General features: G+C 44.9%; 1 protein-coding gene and 1 non-coding gene across 2 annotated transcripts in view; one reads left to right on the top strand and one right to left on the bottom strand.

Annotated features, from left to right (window-relative positions):
• Nucleotides 1–3,172: 3,172 nt before the first annotated feature.
• LOC143283439 (myosin light chain kinase A-like) overlaps nucleotides 3,173–14,492 on the top strand; it is an 84,182-nt gene continuing 72,862 nt past the window's right edge. Inside the window, exon 1 of the mRNA XM_076589676.1 lies at nucleotides 3,173–3,328. The gene's annotated coding sequence lies outside the window, so the exon portion shown is untranslated. The remainder of the gene's footprint in view (nucleotides 3,329–14,492) is intronic.
• Trnaq-cug (transfer RNA glutamine (anticodon CUG)) lies at nucleotides 5,813–5,884 on the bottom strand. Its single transcript has one exon. It is a non-coding gene; the product is annotated as a tRNA-Gln (tRNA).

Raw genomic sequence — 14,492 nt, 5'->3', positions numbered from 1 at the left:
TCCGTTGATAAAGGTAGGAAAGAACAAGCACAAAAAGAACTTGGTAGAATAAAACAGACTATGCCAGTGTTTGTCCTGGACAATCCTTTTACGATGACTGAAATAATGCGAGCCGTAAAGAATCTCAAGACCAGTAAAGCCCCCGGCAAAGACAGAATAACAAGCGAAATGCTCAAAGCAACCATGTCCGGCATCTAATCAGCGCTACTGTGTATGCGAGTTATTCAATGCCATATTTCAGGCTGGTATTTATCCCAGTCAGTGGAAAGATGGATTAAATGTTCCCATTTTTAAAAGTGGCGACCCAACCAATCCTAACAATTATCGGGGTATAACACTCAACAGCACCTTTGGAAAACTGTTTTGTCAAGTTATCAACAGAAGAATTGAAACATACCTAGAACAAAATGAGTTACTGATAAAAGAGCAGGCTGGTTTCAGAAGGCATTCTAGAACCACTGATCACATATTCATCCTGAAAAAGATAATTGACTACACCATAAATAAAAGAAATGGGCATCTCGATAGCTGTTTTGTTGAATTTTAATAAGGCATTCGACAATATATGATATGATGCACTTCTTTTGAAACTAAACAAAATTGGGAAAAATGGAAAATGTTTCCACATTATAAAAGATATGTACCAAAATTCAACTGTATTTGGTCAATCAAACGATGGGTTTATAGATTCTATCGCAATTGAAAATGGAGTGCTTCAGGGAAATGTTGTTAGCCCCACGCTATTCAATATTTTCATTAATGACATAAGAGACTATAAATACACGATGACACCTCACCATACACTCAACGAAGCAACCAAGACTCAAATGCCTTATCTGTTATATGCGGATGACATTGTGATGCTCTCGACAACAAAAGTAGGACTACAAAACAAACTAGACCAGCTACATGAATACTGTCTGCAATGGGGGCTTAAAATCAACAGGAACAAAACAAAAGTCGTAATTTTCACACACACACACACACACAAAAACCACCCCCAAAATACCAGTGCTCTTTTCATGTGGCGATAACTGCATCGAAACTGCGGATAGATACAAATACTTGGGAGTTATTTTTCACAAGAATGGAACTTTTCACCTTGCTGAAGACCACTTAGCCAAACAAGGAAACAAAGCAGCTCATGCTCTGAAATGCAATGTACGAGGGAAAGAAGTAAAGATGGATGTGATGATGTAACTGTTTGACACTTTAGTCACCCCAATTCTCAGTTACGGCGCTGAAGTGTGGTTTCCATTCAATCAAACTGCGACAAACTCCTCCACGCCCTCTTTGCTGTTAAACCAATAATTTTATTTAATGCCTTTCTCTCTGCAAAATGACCATCAGAAAATGTACATGGCAACTTCTGTAGGAGCTTAATGGGCGTACACAAAAGATCAATTAAGTTACCAGTCCTGGCAGAATTAGGCAGATACCCCATTTCTCTGACCGCAGTGTGTCAGGTTATCTCATTCTGGGTGCACATCATAGAATCAAAAGAAGATAGCTATTTGAGGAAAGCATATGATGATATGTTATCGATGAATTCATTGGAAAAAGTTCCTTGGCTTAATTTATCAAAAAGATACTGGTGTCAATTGCTTCTCCTACGTGTGAACCAAGGCACACTCAACATTAAGCGACTAAAATATTCTGTCATGAATAAACTACAAGATAAACATATTCAATTTTGGAACAGCACAAAGAACGGGACCGTTTCAAGGCTCTCCTTTTATTGCAAATTTGCAAACACAACCTTACCCGATCAGCTGCAAAAAATACTAAGCATAGAGGAGCATTATGTCGATTGCGAGTAAGTGCACATGAACTTGAAATTGAGCGAGGGCGTCACTACAACTTAACTAGGAAAGACCGGCTATGTAAAGTATGCAGAGTTATAAAGGATGAACTGCATTTTCTGGACAAGTGTAGTGCGTACTCTGACTTGAGATCTCGCCTACTTGTGACAGTTAATTCCCGGTCTTCGAATCATTGGCCAGATGGCATTGGCAACACAATAAACCAAACGCGGAGTTCTCTGTTGCCACTAAGTTATTTGCAACCAGAACTGGCAAAACATATAATTATATGAATGCTTTAAAGTTTGCAATCCATAACTATGTCTTGTGGAATATCCTGCATGTGCTCACAACTTACTGCTTTTACTTTATGTCTGTTATGTATAGTTTATAGAGCCCATAATTAGATAATTAAATGAGTTCTGAGCTTTGAGTTCACACACACACACACACACACACACACACACACACACACACACACACACACACATGCCAGGGTTCGTCAGTGTGTTATCATGTACTGTGTCTGAGTCTGTTAGTGATCATTTGATTGTGCTTTGATATGAGACCGCATACTTGTTACATATCTGGTGTGTGTGTGTGTGTGTGTGTGTGTGTGTGTGTGTGTGTGTGTGTGTGTGTGTTTATTTGCCCTGATCTTATATATATATATATATATATATATACTTTTTTCTTTACAAATTTATTATATATATTCATTAATTTTATCATTATTGATATCCATATTATTCATATTATTCTCTCTTTTTGTCATTTATTTACCTTTCTTTTTATTCTATTTTATCTTTTAGTTTTTTGTTATTGTTGTTTACAATTCATAATTTATCAAATCATTAATTTGATTGTTTACCTAATTATTTACTTTTGAATCTTATTTAGGGGCCTGATAATTCTCTTCTTATTTTTCCTCAGTGCCTGACAAAGCGCGTTGAACACACACACACACACACACACACACACACACACACACACACACACACACACACACACACACACACACACACACACACACACACACACACACACACACACACACCCCGTCACACACACACTCAGAGATGAAAAAGGATGCACAGCAAAATCTAGCCATCTACAAAACTCTGCTGGAATCAGAAGAAGAAAAGCGTTGTAACTGACAATACAATTATTTCTATTTACCTAAAATAATATGGGAAAATTCCGCCATGCCCGTAACGAGAAGTCACAACTAGAGGAAGGGACACAACTACGTGTTACATTCAGAATGAGAAAATATCTTTAATTCATGCCCTTGACTCTCGTTGTCTGCGAGAATTTATTCTGTCATGCGCAGTGGAACCTAACACTGGAAGCGCCTATGGAGACCTAAACGAAACTTTGTAGAGTTTACCATCTTCGCTATTTGTTTGCCACTGATCATGAAACAGACGTAATGAGAGTGAGGTACCAAACTGAAGACAAGACGTGCGACCATTTGCGACGTATAGATCAGCACATTGTTCTTCTTTTTCCAGGATTTTGACCAGGTAAGTTGTTTCTGTTTGCGATTTTGTTGCACATTGATCAATGTTTGGCGTCCATCAGTCAGTCTACTGTTCTGGAACTTGTATGGTTTATGTTCTTTGCTGTGCCATGGACAATGCTTCGTTTTTTTCTTTCTTTCTTTCCTTTTTTTTTCTTTTTCGTTTGTATTGACCAGCATGCATATTTTCATACATTAAATTGTCACAATTCATATTACCTACATTGATTTATTTGTTCCATTTTTTGTTTTAATGATTTAATTTCATTTTCATACGATATCCAAACTTAAGATTTTTTTTTCAGTCTAAGAGAGTGAGGTCATTAGAATGCCCACAAAACATTATACAGTAAAATGATAGAAAACTATCCCATTTAGTTTGAAAAACGGTGCTTGATTGGTCATGTTTCAATATAATTATGATGGTTTATTATATAAAGCCTAAATTAAGTCTGGTCAGCAGATGATAAATTAAAACACAGAGTTTCTGTAACATCAACAGTCACCTCAGCTGGTCAGGTGATGTGGCTGGTGCAGATAACCATCATACGAGGGAGAGGAACTGTATCTAACTTTAGTAACATAAAACATGTCGCTGACAATGACACCATCAGATTCAACAACATATTAAAACAAGACAGAATGCTAGTTATTATTGAGTACTCAGGATTGAACACACAACCTTCTGAATACAAGCTTGCCATTCAAAAAGTTGAGTTGTTCAGGAATCCTTGAGATAGATTAAGTTTAACCAAAGGGTTTACATACACATGTATGTTTTGGCTTTCAGGGCTGAACTTTTACTAGCTTGGAGACAAAGGTGATTCAGAGTTTTGTCTGCAATGCTTGGTATAAAAGATAAAGTGTTCAGGTATACTGGTTTGATCGGTGCTCTTTGAACTATATACTGTGGTATACACAGACCTGTCCACACTCGTGGTTGTGTTGTTGCTGTAGTCTAGAAGCTGGTTAATCTGTTGTAGTGACCCTGGTAAGGCTGGCACTGAAATGATGCTATCTGCTCAGCATCTGTGTACAGCATCTGCTGGAGATACGTTTTGGTCATTTTGAATATTATGTCAAACTGTACCCCACTCTCTAAATGGCATATGATGTAATCAGGGATATTTATAAGGATTACACAACATGTCCAGAACCTGTAATGGAAAAAAAAACAAACCAGCAAGAACAAAAACAAATCACAAACAAATAGAAAACCAACCCAGAAACCGTAGGAGATTTGTGGCAAAAGAAAAAATGGAAAGGGTTACTTTGTGTGGTGTGGATGTGTCTACAGGTATATATCCTCTTCCCATACCCAGCAGTCTCCTCCCTCTCTCTCTCTCTCTCTCTTTCTTTCTCTCATCCTCTCTGTCTCTCATTCTTTCTGCTTACTCTGTATGTGTGTTTTTCTGTTTCTTCATCTTTTTTCTTCTTCTTTTTGATGAAGAAAATCAGTTGTTTTGTTGTGCTCAGTTAAGAAATCAGCTGACATTCTATACATAAACCATTTTCACAAACATTTCAAAATATAGAATGTCAGCTGATGAATCTTGATCCAGTTTCAAGCCAATCCTGTTTGTTGGTCAGTATTTGTTAGTGAACAAAGTTCTGTCAATTTTCTGTCAATGCAGTAATTTTTGTCATAATTGTAGAGGTCTGTGAGGAAAATAGACAAATGAGTTAATGTATTCAGTGTTTCTCACTCTGTACGTGTGTGTGTGTGTGTGTGTGTGTGTGTGTGTGTGTGTGTGTGCACGAAGAAGAGAGAGAGAGACTGAGTGAGAGAGCACAGAGGAAGGGGTGGGGGAATGGAGAGAAAGAGTCGTGAGATAGAAAGAGAGAGCCTTTCAGTCCATCAGAAACATATACCACCAATATGATTTCAGTTCATGGTACTGTGGTTTACACTGTTTAGTATTATTGGTGATAATACAATTGAATGGTGGTAGTGTGTGTGTGTGTGTCATTGAGTGTGCTTACACACATGCAGGTGTAAATATACGCGCACACACACACACAGAGTTATGCACGCATGGATACACACATGCACACACTCACTTATACACACACGCACACACACAGCCCACACACAGCACACACACACACACACACACACACACATATATATATATATATATATATTATAATTGATAAATATTTATTGTGAAAAAGTTGTTCATTGTTTTGTTTTGTTTTAAATCTAAGATTACTGTTAGTGTAAAGTGTAATGTAGACTTTTCGAAAGGTTCGTAGCTGGCATTGTGAATGTGATTCTGTTTAAATGATATTACTGGTTTTTTGTTTTGTTTTTGTTTTTTGTTTGTTGATTTGTTGTTGTTTTGTACATTGACTGAGTTTCAGTTTCAGTAGCTCAAGGAGGCGTCACTGCGTTCGGACAAATCCATATACGCTACACCACATCTGCCAAGCAGATGCCTGACCAGCAGCGTAACCCAACGCGCTTAGTCAGGCCTTGAGAAAAGGCAGGTTCCACCGAGATTTGAACTCGGATCGCTGGATTCAGAGTCCAGAGTGCTAACCATTACACCATGGAACCACGATATGTACATTGACTGGTTAGTGAATATCCAGATGTCCACGCACCTGTTTGGTCTGTGTGGCGTTGCTGATCTGTTTTCATTATTTTTTCTCTGAAATTATCAGCAGCAAACTGGGTAGAGCGATATACTGATGACATGTAACACCTGTTTGATCAAACTGTGCAAAATCAGATGTTATCATTCATAAGGTCATGGGTAAAGTTTTAGAAATGTTCCTGTGTCTGAGATAATAATGGCATTTAGTCAGTCAGAAACCTATGGCCACCACCACCAGAGACTGCAGACAGCAGGCTGATATATACAGCTCATTTCCTTGTCCCAGTTTTGTGAGTACACAAAGCCCCCAGTCTGCAGGGGGGATGGGGGGGGGGGGGGGGGGGGGGGGGGCAGATTTTTTATCAGCAGTCAGTAAGTATGCCATGACGATTCACAAGGCCTTCAAATCAAAATGTCAAACAGTGAGAAGATCGATTCAGGAAGTCTCCCTGCATTATAATGCATTATATATGCATTACGTATTTTTTTACTGTGTGTGCGTGTACATCAATCAGTCATACTTCAGGATTGCTTGACAGCAGCAGCCTAAAGGCATGGGTAGGGGTGGGGAGGATGAGATTTATATGCTGTATGAATGCCCAATATCTAGTAAAAGCCCACCCCACATCCATTTGGGTTTAAAAACTGTGCGTAGTGTAGCATACTTTGCAAAATCGCACCTCCCACTTTGGGGGAGGGGGGGGGAAAAAAAAAAAACAAAAAAAGAAATAATTATGAACTAATGATAATTCAGTTTGCTGTTTGTAATTGTGTTGCTTTACAAAGCAGTATAGATTTAGATCTAAAGATTAAACATTTGAACACATGCATGCACGCACACACATGTGTGTGTGTGCGCGCGCGCACACACACACACACACACACACACATACATGTATTCACATGTTCATGCTTATACACATGCACACAGTTCCCCTTCACTTCCTCGCTTGCTACCAGTTGCTGTCAAATTCCTTCACATCTGCAGATTGATTGGGACTGTTGTTGGAGGGACACACTGGTGTTCACTCTGACTCCACACCAAAGGTTTCAGTTTCAGTTTCTTAAGGAGGTATCACTGTGTTCGGAAAAATCCATATACGCTGCACCACATCTGCTAGGCAGATGCCTGACCAGCAGTATAACCCAACGCGCTTAGTCAGGCCTTGAGTGCATGTATATATATATATATTTTTGTGAACCTATCCGAGTGGATTTCATCTACAGAATTTTGCTAGACACAACGATGGGTGCAATAGCCGAGTGGTTAAAGCGTTGGACTGTCAATCTGAGGGTCCCGGGTTCGAATCACGGTGACGGCGCCTGGTGGGTAAAGGGCGGAGATTTTTACGATCTCCCAGGTCAACATATGTGGCAGACCTGCTAGTGCCTGAACCCCCTTCGTGTGTATATGGAAGCAGAAGGTCAAATACGCACGTTAAAGATCCTGTAATCCGTGTCAACGTTCGGTGGGTTATGGAAACAAGAACATACCCAGCATGCACATCCCCGAAAACGGAGTATGGCTGCCTACATGGCGGGGTAAAAACGGTCATACACGTAAAAGCCCACTCGTGTGCATACGAGTGAACGCAGAAGAAGAAGAAGAAGAAGCTAGACACAACACTCTCGTTGCTGCTATGGGTTTTGTTTTGTTTTTTCCAGTGCATCAAGTGCTTGCTGAACACGGGACCTCAGTTTATAGTCAGATCCGAACGACTAGACACTCAGTTCTTCTTCTTCTTCTTCTTCTGCGTCCGTGGGCTGCAACTCCCACGTTCACTCGTACATACGCGAAGTGGGCTTTTACGTGTATGGCCGTTTTTATCCCACCATGTAGGCAGCCGTACTCCGTTTTCGGGGATGACACTCAATTCGACTTCCCAGTCAAAGAGCGGGATTCAAATCCAGACCCTCATGGACTCTGTATTATGATTAGCAAACAAGCGTCTTAACCATTGTGCCACATTCCTTCCAAAGGGATTATTGAATATTGTTGTCAGGAGTGTTACACAGTAGGTGATGCGTACCCTGCATGTCTTTTGAACCAGAACAGGCAGTACCGAATGCCACAAAAAAAAAAAAAAAAGTAACTCAGCAGCAGTGCAGGGTCTCCTCTTTTGTGGGGCCTCATAGGGACCTAAGAGTGAGCGCTTCGCTGACACAGAGTGTGGCTGTCCAGCTGGATTATGGAGGGTTGGGGACAAGGAGGAGTTAGGGTTATGCTGCTAAAATACCATGCAGGGTGGGACAGAAATAATAGAGTAGATGTCGCCTTCTTGTAGTTAGTAAGTCAGGGGTGTAACAACAACAACAACAAACAAGAGAGGCAAGGCCTTCAAGACTCACTTGTGATACACTTTAAAAAAAAAAAAAAAAAAAAAAAACCTAATCGTTAAAATGTGTTTTGTATTTGTTATTATGAAGCTTGAATTTTTCCTATTTTTATGCCTAATTTGGTGTCAACTGACAAAGTAGTTGCAGAGAAAATGGCAATGTTAAAGTTTACCACGGACACACACACACACACACACACACACACACACACACACACACACACACACACACACAGACAACCGAACACCGGGTTAAAACATAGACTCACTTTGTTTACACAAGTGAGTCAAAAACTGCCATTGAACAGCTGATTGGGTGGGGATACATTTTTCTGGCTGCTATTAGTATTTATGTCTGAAAATAACCTGGGTCTTGTGCTGGAGGAATTCTGTGTCTGTTTCCTTCACTTCCACTGTTCCTGACACACTGGTGTGTAACACTGGCAAATGTATGTCAGCTTTCATACACTTTTGTGCACTACGTTCTCATATTGAAACACCCGCCAACTTGCCTGATATCACTTAAACTGGAAAGACATCAAAATGAACGCGCACACATGCACGCTTAATAAGTTATACATTAATACCCACAGACGTGTGTGTGTGTGTGCATATAATCACACGCACACACATGCACATGTACATACAAGCACACACATGCACGCGTGCGCGCGCACACACACACATACACACTACACACACACACACAAGCACTGTGCACAGACATGCACACACTCGCCCACACAAAACCCTTCTGCCTTCTACACCCCCCCCCCCCCCCACACACACACACACACACACCTCCCCACCCCCTCCCTCCCATGCTTTGAAGTGAGGTTTATCCCTGCCGTGACATACATGCACTGAACTTGTCCCGGCAGCTCACATGCAAGGCTCTTTCTTGGCTCACAAAACCTGCACAGGTCAGTACTCCCACAGAGATAAACTTCTGGCACAACAAGGGTGTTGAGGTCTGATGTCAAGCAAGTTATCTGACATGGACAAACAGTATGTCTTTTGAGGAGCTTTTCATTTCTTTTCTTTTTTTTTGTATTGGAAGGGAGGGGCAGGTTTCGGGGTGGGAGGGGCAGAGTTGTGAGAGCAGTGGGGGGGTTGGGAGGGTAGTGGAGGGGTGATGGGGTGGATGGGGGAGAGGAGGCATTGTGGGTTTGGGGGTGGGAGGGACAGTTGTGAGAGCAGTGGGGGGGGGGGAGGGGAGGGGTGATGGGGTGGATGGCGGAGGAGGCATTGTGGGTTTGGGGGTGGGAGGGACAGAGTTGTGAGAGCAGTGGGGGGTTGGGAGGGTAGGGGAGGGGTGATGGGGTGGATGGCGGAGGAGGCATTGTGGGTTTGGGGGTGGGAGGGACAGAGTTGTGAGAGCAGTGGGGGGTTGGGAGGGTAGGGGAGGGGTGATGGGGTGGATGGGGGAGGAGGAGGCATTGTGGGTTTGGGGGTGGGAGGGACAGAGTTGTGAGAGCAGTGGAGGGGTTGGGAGGGGAGGGGTGATGGGGGAGGAGGCATTGTGGGTTTGGGGGTGGGAGGGACAGAGTTGTGAGAGCAGTGGGGGTGTTGGGAGGGGAGGGGTGATGGGGTGGATGGGGGAGGAGGAGGCATTGTGGGTTTGGGGGTGGGAGGGACAGAGTTGTGAGAGCAGTGGGGGGGTTGGGAGGGGAGGGGTGATGGGGTGGATGGGGGAGGAGGAGGCATTGTGGGTTTGGGGGTGGGAGGGACAGAGTTGTGAGAGCAGTGGGGGGGTTGGGAGGGGAGGGGTGATGGGGTGGATGGGGGACGAGGCATTGTGGGTTTGGGGGTGGGAGGGACAGAGTTGTGAGAGCAGTGGGGGGTTGGGAGGTGATGGGGTGGATGGGGGAGGAGGCATTGTGGGTTTGGGGGTGGGAGGGACAGAGTTGTGAGAGCAGACGCAACCTCCCTTCTCCATCTGTCTCTGCCAGCAGCCGCCGGCAGCAGCTCACGTGTATGGAGTCCGGTCCATTGTTTGATGTTCTCATGCCAGTTCTTCCGCTGTCTTCCTCTTCTTCTCCCGCCCTCGATGGTGCCTTGCATGATTGTTTTGGACAGACTGGTGTGTCGAGTGTTGTGCCCAAACCATATCATCTTGCGTCTCTTCACAGCTGAAAGGAGAGGTTCCTGAGGTCCAGCAAGGTTCTTAATTCTGCTCCGTACATATTCATTGGTCCCGTGCTCGATCCAGGAAATTTGAAAGAGCTTCCTCAGGCATTTGTTCTCGAAGGCCTGGCTCTTCCTTTCAGTTTCGGCCGTCAGTGTCCATGCTTCGCAACCATACAGTACAATGGAGACCACCAGGGCTTTGTAGAGTTTGAATTTTGTGGAGAATCGGATGTTACTTTTCCACAATGTATATATACATGGTCAGTCAGTCAGTCAGATCAGTGCGTCTCTCCTGTGTGTTGGCATGTGGAGAAAATGGTTCAGACGCTCATCGGCTAATACAGAGCCCATGAGTGTTCTTGGCTGGAACCCAGCGCTCACCCTTTCTCCCAAGTTTGACAGGATATTAAACAGAGGTCCCGTGCGCACTGTAAAAGAACCCATGGCCACGAGAATGTTGTCCTCCTCTCAGGAAGAAATCCACGTTGACTAAGCCTGACACTAGGCGCGTAGGGAGGGATGTGATGCTGGCCAGGCATCTGCCTGGTAGCAGATGCGGTGAAGCGTATATATGGATTTGTCCTGAACGCAGTGACGCCTCCCGGAGAAACTGAAACGGACGCGATCTCTGTCTCACGCTGTCTGTCTGTCTGTTTCTCCCCCCCTCTCTCTCTCTCGCCACTCCTCTCTCTCTCCCCCTTCTCTCTCCCCCCTCTCTCACCTCCTCTCTCACCTCCCCTCTCTCTCTCCACCCCCCTGTCTATCTCTTTCTCTGTCTTGTACGAGGTAAGAGATGAGGTGGAGAAACTGAAACGGACGCGATCTCTGTCTCACGCTGTCTGTCTGTCTGTCTGTCTGTCTCTCCCCTCTCTCTCTCGCCACCCCTCTCTCTCTCCCCCCTCTCTCACCTCCTCTCTCACCTCCCCTCTCTCTCTCCACCCCCCTGTCTATCTCTTTCTCTGTCTTGTACGAGGTAAGAGATGAGGTGGAGAAACTGAAACGGACGCGATCTCTGTCTCACGCTGTCTGTCTGTATGTCTGTCTGTCTCTCCCCTCTCTCTCTCGCCACCCCTCTCTCTCTCCCCCCTCTCTCACCTCCTCTCTCACCTCCCCTCTCTCTCTCCACCCCCCTGTCTATCTCTTTCTCTGTCTTGTACGAGGTAAGAGATGAGGTGGAGAAACTGAAACGGACGCGATCTCAGTCTCACGCTGTCTGTCTGTATGTCTGTCTCTCCCTCTCTCTCTCCCCCCCTCTCTCTCTCCACCCCTCTCTCTCTCCCCCTTCTCTCTCCCCCTCTCTCACCTCCCCTCCCCCCCCTCACTATCTCTTTCTCTGTCTTGTACGAGGTAAGAGGCGAGGTCGATAGGGGTGGTGGGGCATGATGCTGGGGACTTTGTGCGAGTATGAACTCTTATGTACATTAATTAATTTATGTCTGAATGCATCCGTGCGTGGGTGTGCTTGCATGTGTGTGTGTGTGTGTGTGTGGTTCAACGATCATGCAACGTACGTGAGATGTGTGCGCAAGTTTGTTCTGCTCTTTCTCGACCGTTTTTCCATTGGTGTTATCACGCCGAGTAGACAATAGTTGTTGTTTTTTTTAAAACTGGTCATTGTTCTCTCTGTCTCTCTGTCTCTGTCTCTGTCTCTCTCTCTCTCTCTCTCTCTCTCTCTCTCTCTCACCCACCCGCTTTTCACTCATTCTCTCCCTCTCCTCCCACACCCATCCTCTCTCCCTATCTCAGTTAACTTCGCAACCCCCTTGCCGCCTCCCCTCCCCTGCCCTGCCCCCCTCGTCCCTTTCCCCCACTACCTCGCCCCCACTCTTCTAAAGACCCACACACCTACCACACAGTAGCAACAAGCACAAACCCTCTAAAAAAAAATAATAATAATAAAAAAAAAACCCGACAAGGCCAATCAAGCACACACACACTCTCCCCCCCCCCACACACACACACATAGTGTTGACACAAATGTCGCAGACCCCATGTCTTACGGTGTGACCATGAAGTGGAACCACTTTCCAGCTCACCAGGGATTATTGCCTCAGTGCCAGCCTGCCCGCCACACACACACACACACACACACACACACACACACACACAAGCAAGTCAAGACATGCTGTCAAACTTAGAAAGAATTAAAGAAAAGAAAAGAAGAAAAAAAGAAAAAAGAAAGTCGCACCTCACCTGGTCACTTGTTGCCTACGGCAGGCAAAGCACACTGCCCACCCCCACCCCCCACCCACCCACCCACACCCCCCCTCCCCCAATTAGCCAATTTGTTGTCTGCCTCAAGAAAAGTAGGACCCGTGCCTGCCCAACCCTTCTCCCTTCTCTCACCTCCTAATCCACATCCGTCTGTCTACCTTAGCCATTCCCCGCCCCTTGCTACTTAGATAGGTGGTGGTGTTGGTTCCAGAAGAAAAGGAAACTTGTTAAGGTGGTCTTTCTCAGCCCTGCCGATACTTGAAGGTCTTGGTGGAACCATGTTATGCATACACGTACACACTTTGCACGCACGCACACACACATACATTCTCTCTCTCTCTCTCTCTCTCTGTGTCTCTTTCCCATGATTTGAAAGTTACCTATGTAATTTTATGACTGTTGCATTGTGTTTTTGTTATCATTTTTCCTTCCCTGAGGATAGGATGAAAACAAGCCTTATACATGTGCTTATTCCTTTTTTTTCCCCTCAATAAAAGCTCGTTCTCTGTCTCTGTCTGTCTGTCTGTCTCTCTCTCTCATTCTCTCTAGCTCGCTCTGTTGGTCTCTGTCTCTCATGGTCTCTCTCTCTCTCATACACACGCGCGCGCGCATGCGCACACACACCTGCTTCCCCCCCCCCTTCCCATCCTTGCCAGCGCGAAGCAGGTGATGAGTAGGCAATGCCATACACATGCAGAAAAACTATAGTCGTTCTCAGGCACCACAACGTCATTGCCACAGGTGGCCCATGAGATGACAGACACATCCAGGTACAGAATTAATGAAGTGCAATAGTAGACTGTAACATACATCAGTTTAATCCCATCGAGAGGGTTTAAAGTTGAAATCAGTAACGCAAACTAAAAACTGGCATCAACCGAGTGACGCGAGCTGTGATACCAGCCGACCGACGCCCAGACGAGTTTAGGCACAAAACTGATGCCCAGACAGCTTGCACGCACACTCAGACCGGTGATTCTGAGGGGGCGCCTTCTCACTGGGTAGAACTGGTCTCATCTCGGGCACGACGACAACGTCATAGCCACAGGTGGCCTATTATCATTATCAACACCTCCCCACTCGAGGTATTTCAGCCACGAGTGCGCTGTGGAAATCTGCGTGCGTGGTTATACTGAACCGTGCAACACACGCCGCACGTTTTACGGCGCAAATTAAGCGGCGCATGTGGTTATGCTGAACCGTACCACACACGCCGCAGGTTTTGCTTGCGCTGATGCAATACCCGCGGAAACAGGCACATACATATGAGAAAATGGCGCTAACGAGAAAGAAGAAGCTGCTTTTGTGGTGGTGGTGGAGAAAAAAACAATTAGGCAGAAGAAATCGTCGATTTGCCGTTCATCCCATCAACAAAGTGCGACACCTTCATGGCGCATATCATCATCTTATGCCCCAGCTATGGAGTGATGAAGAGAAATTCGTGGCGTATTTTAGAATGAAACCAGTGGTTCTTGTCGTCTTTGTTATAGATAAAAGTTCGAATCCTCACTGCAGCGATCAACCTCTCGTCGTCCATGTTGGAAAGGAAGTGTCGTTATTTATCCAAAAAATCAAGCACGAGTTTAGTCCCTTTTCACCCGTGCGGCCGCGTGCGCTCGGTTTGCACGACCGTGCAAAACGCGGCGTAAAATTTACGGGTCCAAGACGGCTCAGCATAACCACATTCACCCGTCCCCAGTAAGCCCAGAGAAGGATTTTCCTGAAACCGAACGCGCAATTTGCGCCGCAAAACGTGCGGCGCGTTTGGCACGGTTCAGTATAACCACGGCCTTACTGTTCTTTTTTGTCGACCGGTCGGAAAGAGATGGAACTGAGCGAATCACGAGACCAGTGTGTGCGTGTGGGTGTGGTGGCTTACTGAGTGAAT

This window comes from Babylonia areolata, chromosome 6 (assembly GCF_041734735.1).
Source record: "Babylonia areolata isolate BAREFJ2019XMU chromosome 6, ASM4173473v1, whole genome shotgun sequence".
NCBI classification, from domain to species: Eukaryota; Metazoa; Mollusca; class Gastropoda; order Neogastropoda; family Buccinidae; genus Babylonia; species Babylonia areolata.
The sequence above is the reverse complement of the archived record's forward strand: the minus strand, read 5'-3'. Positions and strand labels throughout refer to the sequence as shown.